The following is a 10,363-nucleotide window of genomic DNA, read 5'->3' as shown; positions in this document are numbered from 1 at the left end:
GTCCTGAGAAAATGTCGAATTGGCTTCTTACCAAAATACCGTACGACAGACCACGTGTACACACTGCAAACCCTTATTGACAAACAAACAAATGCAAAGTATTCTCATGCTTTGTGTATTTCAAAAAAGCTTTTGACTCAATTTGGTATGAGGGTCTGCTATACAAACTGATGGCAAGCAGTGTTGGGTAAAAAAATATGGCATTATAAAATCAATGTACACAAACAACACGTGTGCACTTAAAATTGGCAACAAACACACATTTTTCTCAGGGCTGTATGGTGCGACAGGGATACATCTTGAGCCTCTTCAACATACACTGAGTGTACAAAACATTAAGAACACTTTCCTAATATTAAGTTTCACCTCCCAACCCCCTTCAGAAAAGCCTCAATTTGTTGGGGCATGGACTCTACAAGGTGTCGAAAGCATTCCACAGGGATGTTGGAACTCCCAGGTAGCGCAGCGGTCTAAGACACTACATTGCAGTGCTAGAGGCATCACTACAGACCTGGGTTCAATCCCAGGCTGTATCACAACCAGCCATGATCATGAGTCCCATATGGCGGCGCACAATTGGGTTAGGGGAGGCTTTACAAGTAGGCTGTCATTGTAAGTAAGAATTTGTTCTTAACTGACTTGCATAGTTTTTATTTATTTTGACTTCAATGCTTCCCACAGTTGTGTCAAGTTGGCTGGATGTCCTTTGGATGTTGGACCATTCTTGACACATACAGGAAACTGTTGAGTGTGAAAACCTCAGCAGCATTGCAGTTTTTGACACAAACCGGTGCACCTGACTGACACCTACTACCATACGCATTCAAAGGCACTTAAATCTTTATCTTTCCCATTCACCCTTTGAATGGCACACATATACAATCCATGTCTCAACTGTCTCTCAAGGCTTTAAAATCCTTCTATAACCGGTCTCCTCCCCTTCATCAACACTGATTTGAAGTGGATTTAACAAGTGACATCAATAAGGGATGATAGCTTTCACCTGGATTCATCTGGTCAGTCCATGTAATGGAATGAGCAGGTGTCCTTAATGTTTTGTACACTCAGTGTATATATCAATGAATTGGCAAGGGCACTGGAACAGTCTGCAGCACCCAGCCTCACCCTACTGGACTTGGAAATCAAATGTCTACTGTTTGCAGATGATCTGGTGCTTCTTTCCCCAACCAAGGAGGGCCTACAGCAGCACCTAGATCTTCTGCACAGATTCTGTCAGGCTTGGGCCATGACAGTGAATCTCAGTAAGACAAAAATAATGGTGGACAGGACAACAAATAGAAATTATTTCTAGACACTGTTGCCCTTGAGCGCACAAAGAACTACACCTACCTCTGCATAAACATCAACACCACAGGTCATTTTCACAAGGCTGTGAACAATCTAAAGAGACAAGGCAAGAAGGACCTTTTACACCATCAAAAGGAACATAGCCTGTCTTCTCTCAACGGCCAGGTCTGCCTATGTGCCACTGCCCACAAAATGAGCTGTACTTCCTCCTTCCAAATGTATTACCATATTAGAGATACATATTTCCCACAGATCACACAGACCCACAAAGAGTTTGAAAACAAATCAAGCATTGATAAACTCCCATATATGTTAGGAGAAATACCGCAGGGTGTAATCACAGCAGCAAGATTTGTGGCCTGTTGCCATGACAAAAGGGAAGCCAGTGGAGCAGAAACAGCATTGTAAATACCACCAATATTTATCTTTTTATCTTCCCCTACTATTTGCACCTTGCTAAAACACTGTACACTGTACATAACAATTGAAATGACTTTACTGTTTTAAATCATTCTTTAGTTCAGTATTTATTGTTAAATTCTAATAGTTTATTGTTGATGTTTTGTGTCTTCTGACTTTTGTCTATTGTTTATTTAACTTGGTTTGGCGATGTAAACAGGTTTCCCATGTCCAGTGGTGGGAAAAGTACTCAATTATAAAACTTGAGTAAAAGTAAAGATAGCTTAATAGAAAATGACTCAAGTACAAGTGAAAATCACCCAGTAAAATACTACTTGAGTAAAAGTCTAAAAGTATTTGGTTTTAAATATACTTAAGTATCAATAGTAAATGTAGTTGCTAAAATATACTTAAGTATCAAAAGTAAAGTAAGAATGATTTTAAATGCCTTATATTAAGCAAACCAGACTGCACAATTTTCTTTCTTTTTTAAATTTACAGATAGCCAAGGTCACACTCCAACACTCATCATTTAAAAACAAAGCATTTGTGTTTAGTGAGTCCACCAGATCTGAGGCAGTAGGGATGACCAGGGATGTTCTATTGATAAGTGAGGGAATTGGACCATTTTCTGTCCTGCTAAAGCATTCAAAATGTATCAAGTACTTTTGGGTGTCAGGGAAAACGTAAGGAGTAAAAAGTACATCATTTTTATAAGGAATGTAGTAGAGTAAAAGTAAAAGTAATCAAAAATATAAATAGTAAAGTACAGATACCTCAAAAAACTACTTAAGTAGTACTTTAAATAATTTTTACTTTAGTACTTTACACCACTTCCCATGTCAATAAAGCCCATTTGAATTGAGAGAGAGAGAGGCATTCTTTACTAGATGAAAGAAAAAGGAAACTGCACACTGCTCTTAATCTTTGGTGACTTTAATACTCACATGGAAAAGTCCACAGACCCACTCCAAAAGGCTTTCGGAGCCATCATCGACTCAGTGGGTTTTGTCCAACATGTCTCTGGACCCACTCACTGTCACAGTCATACTCTGGACCTAGTTTTGTCCCATGGAATAAATGTTGTGGATCTTAATGTTTTTCCTCATAATCCTGGACTATCGGACCACCATTTTATTACGTTTGCAATTGCAACAAATAATCTGCTCAGACCCCAACCAAGAAACATCAAAAGTCGTGCTATAAATTCACAGACAACACAAAGATTCCTTGATGTCCTTCCAGATTCCCTCTGTCTACCCAAGGACGCCAGAGGACAAAAATCAGTTAACCACCTAACTGAGAAACTCAATTTAACCTTGCACAATACCCTAGATGCAGTTGCACCCCTAAAAACTAAAAACATTTCTCATAGGAAACTAGCTCCCTGGTACACAGAAAATACCAGAGCTCTGAAGCAAGCTTCCAGAAAATTGGAATGGAAATGGCGCCACACCAAACTGGAAGTCTTCCGACTAGCTTGGAAAGACAGTACCGTGCAGTACCGAACAGCCCTTACTGCTGCTCGATCATCCTATTTTTCTAACTTAATTGAGGAAAATAAGAACAATCCAAAATTCCTTTTTGATACTGTCGCAAAGCTAACTAAAAAGCAGCATTCCCCAAGAGAGGATGGCTTTCACTTTAGCAGTGATAAATTCATGAACTTTGAGGAAAAGATCATGATTATTAGAAAGCAAATTACGGACTCCTCTTTAAATCTGCGTATTCCTTCAAAGCTCAGTTGTCCTGAGTCTGCACAACTCTGCCAGGACCTAGGATCAAGAGAGACGCTCAAGTGTTTTAGTACTATATCTCTTGACACAATGATGAAAATAATCATGGCCTCTAAACCTTCAAGCTGCATACTGGACCCTATTCCAACTAAACTACTGAAAGAGCTGCTTCCTGTGCTTGGGCCTCCTATGTTGAACATAATAAACGGCTCTCTATCCACCGGATGTGTACCAAACTCACTAAAAGTGGCAGTAATAAAGCCTCTCTTGAAAAAGCCAAACCTTGAACTAGAAAATATAAAAAACTATCGGCCTATATCGAATCTTCCATTCCTCTCAAATATTTTAGAAAAGGCTGTTGAGCAGCAAGTCACTGCCTTCTAGAAGACAAACAATGTATACGAAATGCTTCAGTCTGGTTTTAGACCCCATCATAGCACTGAGACTGCACTTGTGAAGGTGGTAAATGACCTTTTAATGGCATCAGACCGAGGCTCTGCATCTGTCCTCGTGCTCCTAGACCTTAGTGCTGCTTTTGATACCATCGATCACCACATTCTTTTGGAGAGATTGAAAACCCAAATTGGTCTACACGGACAAGTTCTGGCCTGGTTTAGATCTTATCTGTCGGAAAGATATCAGTTTGTCTCTGTGAATGGTTTGTCCCCTGACAAATCAACTGTAAATTTCGGTTTTCCTCAAGGTTCTGTTTTAGGACCACTATTGTTTTCACTATATATTTTACCTCTTGGGGATGTCATTCGAAAACATAATGTTAACTTTCACTGCTATGCGGATTACACACAGTTGTACATTTCAATGAAACATGGTAAAGCCCCAAAATTGACCTCGCTAGAAGCATGTGTTTCAGACATAAGGAAGTGGACGGCTGCAAACTTTCTACTTTTAAACTCGGACAAAACAGAGATGCTTGTTCTAGGTCCCAAGAAACAAAGAGATCTTCTGTTGAATCTGACAATTAATCTTAATGGTTATATAAAACTGTGAAGGACCTCAGCGTTACTCTGGACCCTGATCTCTTTTGAAGAACATATCAAGACCATTTCAAGGACAGCTTTTTTCCATCTACGTAACATTGCAAAAATCAGAAACTTTCTGTCCAAAAATGATGCAGAAAAATTAATCCATGCTTTTGTCACATCTAGGTTAGACTACTGCAATGCTCTACTTTCTGGCTACCCGGATAAAGCACTAAATAAACTTCTGTTAATGCTAAATACGGCTGCTAGAATCCTGACTAGAACCAAAAAAATTGATCATATTACTCCAGTGCTAGCCTCCCTACACTGGCTTCCTGTCAAAGCAAGGGCTGATTTCAAGGATTTACTGCTAACCTACAAAGCATTACATGGGCTTGCTCCTACCTATCTCTCTGATTTGGTCCTGCTGTACATACCTACACGTATGCTACGGTCACAAGACGCAGGCCTCCTAATTGTCCCTAGAATGTCTAAGCAAACAGCTGGAGGCAGGGCTTTCTCCTATAGAGCTCAATTTTTATGGAACGGTCTGCCTACCCATGTCAGAGACGCAAACTCGGTCTCAACCTTTAAGTCTTTACTGAAGACTCATCTCTTCAGTGGGTCATATGATTGAGTGTAGTCTGGCCCAGGAGTGGGAAGGTGAACGGAAAGGCTCTGGAGCAACGAACCGCCCCTGCTGTCTCTGCCTGGCCGGTTCCCCTCTTTCCACTGGGATTCTCTGCCTCTAACCCTATTACAGGGGCTGAGTCACTGGCTTACTGGGGCTCTCTCATACCGTCCCTGGGAGGGGTGCGTCACCTGAGTGGGTTGAGTCACTGATGTGATCATCCTCTCTGGGTGATCATCCTCTCCGCCCCCCCCCCCTTGGGTTGTGCCGTGGCGGAGATCTTTGTGGGCTATACTCAGCCTTGTCTCAGGATGGTAAGTTGGTGGTTGAAGATATTCCTCTAGTGGTGTGGGGGCTGTGCTTTGGCAAAGTGGGTGGGGTTATATCCTTCCGGTTTGGCCCTGTCCGGGGGTGTCCTCGGATGGGGCCACAGTGTCTCCTGACCCCTCCTGTCTCAGCCTCCAGTATTTATGCTGCCTTCTTCAGAGCTTTTGTGTGTTTTTTTAAATTAGCACCCTTATGTAGACATAGACCCACCCACATCCGTTCCACACATGGAAAGGGGTTGGAGGCAAAGGAAAAACTGGTAAGAGCTACCAAATATAACAATATGCATTTCATAAATATTTGAATAAAGTGTGTAAATAAGACGTATTAAACACGTCTGTAAAACCACAATGAGGACATAGACCTACCGAACAAGTTTCTCATGAATCATTGGGTACATCGTACATTTTAATGACCTAAAGCATGACATTTCTACCTTTAGATTTTGTGGCATAGAGAAAGTTAAGATATCAGACAGGGGAGGTGATATTAATAATACTCTGAGTAAAAGAGAATGTTTTAGGATTTTCACCCTCCAGACATTATTTCCTAAAGGTCTTAATGATGAAATGCCTATGTACGTTATGTTGTGAATTTGTACATTAATTATGCCCCTATTTCAGATTACTGATGTTTTTCGTACGATGTACCCAATGATTCATGAGAAACTTGTTCGGTAGGTCTATGTCCTCATTGTGGTTTTACAGACGTGTTTAATACGTCTTATTTACACACTTTATTCAAATATTTATGAAATGCATATTGTTATATTTGGTAGCTCTTATTTGTTTTTCCTTTGCCTCCAACCCCTTTCCATGTGTGGAACAGATGTGGGTGGGTCTATGTCTACATAAGGGTGCTAATTTAAAAACTCACAAAAGCTCTGACGAAGGCCGTGAGGCCGATACGTAAGTTTATTAAAGATCAGTGATACTATCAAGAGCAGTGTGCAGTTTCCTTTTTCTTTCATCTTGTTCAACTGTTACTATGCACCTGCAAAAAATATTGCTCAGATGTGCGAGTGCCTTTTGAATTTTTATTCTTTAGTAGACTGCCATAGGCAAAGAACAGGGTGAAACTGAGCCATTAATCTGCCAGTCTAAATCAAATGTCTAGACATGATTTACACAGCTAAACAAAGCCTCAAAATAAATAAATTGCACCCTGAATAGGTACTTTAGCTACTGGTGGAGCCATTTAACCTTTATAGAAGCATTATTACTATTACACCATTATTTACTGTACATTGAAGGACACTTTCCACTTTTTAGAGACAGATGAGTGAGGATGATCACAGGAACCCACGTTACTTAGATACACTAGTAAGACAAGGACAGGATATACAGTTGAAGTCGGAAGTTTACATACACCTTAGCCAAATACATTTAAACTCAGTTTTTCACAATTCCTGACATGTAATCCTAGTAAAAATTCCCTGTCTTAGGTCAGTTAGGATCACCACTTCATTTGAAGAATGTGAAATGTCAGAATAATAGTAGCAAGAATGATTTATTTCAGCTTTTATTTCTTTCATCACATTCCCAGTGAGTCAGAAGTTTACATAGACTCAATTAGTATTTAAGAGCATTGACTTTAAATAGTTTAACTTGGGTCAAACAAGTCAGGTAGCCTTCCATAAGCTTCCCACAATAAGTTGGGTGAATTTTGGCCCATTCCTCCTGACAGAGCTGGTGTAACTGAGTCAGGTTTGAAGGCCTCCTTGTTCGTACACACTTTTTCAGTTCTGCCCACAAATGTTCTGTAGAATTTAGGGCAGGGCTTTGTGATGGCCACTCCAATACCTTGACTTTGTTGTCCTTGAGCCATTTTACCATAACTTTGGAAGTAGGCTTGGGATCATTGTCCATTTGGAAGACCGATTTGCAACCAAGCTTTAACTTCCTGACTGATGTCTTGAGATGTAGCTTCAATATATCCAGATAATTTTCAATCCTCATGATGCCATCTATTTTGTGAAGTGCACCAGTCTCTCCTGCAGCAAAGCACCCCCACAACATGATGCTGCCACCCCCGTGCTTCACGGTTGGGATGGTGTTCTTTGGATTGCAAGCTTTTTTCCTCCAAACATAACGATGGTCATTATGACCAAACAGTTCTATTTTTGTTTCATCAAACCAGAGGACATTTCTCCAAAATGTACAATCCTTCTCCCCATGTGCAGTTGCAAACCGTAGTGTGGCTCTTTTATGGCGGTTTTGGAGAAGTGTATTCTTCCTTGCTGAGCGGCATTTCAGGTTATGTCGTTTTGGACTCGTTTTACTGTGGCTATAGATACTTTGTTCCTGTTTCCTCCAGCATCTTCACAAGGTCCTTTGCTGTTGTTCTGGGATTGATTTGCATTTTTCGCACCAAAGTACATTCATCTCTAGGAGACAGAACGCGTCTCCTTCCTGAGTAGTATGACACGCTGCGTGGTCCCATGGTGTTTATACTTGCGTACTATTGTTTGTACAGATGAACGTGGTGCCTTCAGGCGTTTGGAAATTGATGAACCCAGAGGTCTACAATTTTTTTCTGAGGTCTTGGCTGATTTCTTTTGATTTTCCCATGATGTCAAGGAAAGAGGCACTGAGTTTGAAGGTAGGCCTTGAGATACATCCACAGGTACACCTCCAATTGACTCAAATTATGTCAATTGGCCTATCAGAAGCTTCTATAGTCATGACATCATTTTCTGGATTTTTCCAAGCTGTTTAAAGGCAGTCAACTTAGTGTATGCAAACATCTGACCCACTGGAATTGTGATACAGTGAGTTATTAGTTAAATAATCTGTCTGTAAACAATTGTTGGAATAATTACTTGTGTCATTCACAAAGTAGATGTCCTAACCGACTTGCCAAAACTATAGTTTGTTAACAAGAAATGTATGGAGTGGTTGAAAAACGAGTATTAATGACTCCAACCTAATTGTATGTAAACCTCCGACTTCAACTGTAGCTCACACATAAATACACACTTACCTAAAACAAGTCAACTGAATTCAATTATCCTTCAAGAAACACACACACCCAAACACCTATCACTAAGCTCACACACAAGCACACAGACAGTCTGCAGAGCCAAACCTATTCTGATGAAAATATCACAACTGCGAAGGCATTAAAAGATACCTCAGCCCTGCCTGACACTGTAACAGGTATGTTAATACACCTTGAAATGTAAGCATATTGTAGAGGGACGAAAGTGGAGCTATGAATTAAACAGGAATACTACACACTTCAGCTTTAGCTGTCAATGTACACATTCAAATAACAACTACTACAAGTGGCAGACAGTGGCTTTACACAAATGCAGTCTGACGTCACTACAGGTTACTGGTTAGATCTTCTCTGTGATCTAGACTCAGATAAGGCTTAATACTATTGACAAAAATGTTTCATCAAATCAAATTTGTCACATGCACCGAATAGAACAGGTATTTTGGCCCACTCCTCCAAACAGACCTTCTCCAGATCCTTCAGGTTTCGGGGCTGTCGCTGGGCAATACGGACATTCAGCTCCCTCCAAAGATTTTCTATTGGGGTTCAGGTCTGGAGACTGGCTAGGCCACTCCAGGACCTTGAGATGCTTCTTAAGGAGCCACTCATTAGTTGCCCTGGCTGTGTGTTTCAGGTCGTTGTCATGCTGGAAGACCCAGCCACGACCCATCTTCAATGCTCTTACTGAGGGAAGGAGGTTGTTGGCCAAGATCTTGCGATACATGGCCCCATCCATCCTCCCCTCAATACAGTGCAGTCGTCCTGTCCCCTTTGCAGAAAAGCATCCCCAAAGAATGATGTTTCCACCTCCATGCTTCACGGTTGGAATGGTGTTCTTGGGGTTGTACTCATCCTTATTCTTCCTCCAAACACAGCGAGTGGAGTTTAGACCAAAAAGCTCTATTTTTGTCTCATCAGACCACATGACCTTCTCCCATTCCTCCTCTGGATCATCCAGATGGTAATTGGCAAACTTCAGACGAGCCTGGACATGCGCTGGCTTGAGCAGGGGGACCTTGCTTGCGCTGCAGGATTTTAATCCATGACTGCGTAGTGTGTTACTAATGGGTTTTCTTTGAAACTGTGGTCCCAGCTCTCTTCAGGTCATTGACCAGGTCCTGCCGTGTAGTTCTGGGCTGATCCCTCACCTTCCTCATGATCATTGATGCCCCATGAGGTGAGATCTTGCATGGAGCCCCAGACCGAGGGTGATTGACCGTCATCTTGAACTTCTTCCATTTTCTAATAATTGCGCCAACAGTTGTTGCCTTCTCACCAATTGTCCTGTAGCCCATCCCAGCCTTGTGCAGATCTACAATTGTATCCCTGATGTCCTTAACCAGCTCTTTGGTCTTGGCCAATGTGGAGTCTGTTTGATTGAGTGTGTGGACAGGTGTCTTTTATACAGGTAACGAGTTCAAACAGGTGCAGTTAATACAGGTAATGAGTGGAGAACAGGAGGGCTTCTTAAAGAAAAACTAACAGGTCTGTGAGAGACGGAATTCTTACTGGTTGGTAGGTGATCAAATACTTATTTCATGCAATAAAATGCTAATTAATTACTTTAAATCATACAAATGTGATTTTCTGGATTTTTGTTTTAGATTCCGTCTCTCACAGCTGAAGTGTACCTATGATATACATTACAGACCTCTACATGCTTTGTAAGTAGGAAAACCTGCAAAATTGGCAGTGTATCAAATACTTGTTCTCCCCACTGTATATGTAGGTTGGGGTAAAAGTGACTGGGCAATCAGGATAGATAATAAACTGAATAGCAGCAACGTATATGAAGTGTGAAGGTGTGTCTATGTGTGGCGTTAATATGGATGTGTGTGTGTGAGGGTATGTAGTGTGTGAGTGTGTGTTGGAGTGTCAGTGTAGTGTGACTGTGGGTAGAGTCCAGTGATTGTGCATAGAGCCAGTGCAAGAATGTCAGTGCAAAAAAAAAGCAGTTCAATGCAAATAGTCTGGGTAGCCAT

The sequence above is a fragment of the Oncorhynchus mykiss genome, chromosome 1, assembly GCF_057628025.1.
Source record: "Oncorhynchus mykiss isolate SJ-2025 chromosome 1, ASM5762802v1, whole genome shotgun sequence".
Classification (NCBI taxonomy): Eukaryota; Metazoa; Chordata; class Actinopteri; order Salmoniformes; family Salmonidae; genus Oncorhynchus; species Oncorhynchus mykiss.
Note: the sequence above shows the minus strand (reverse complement) of the source record.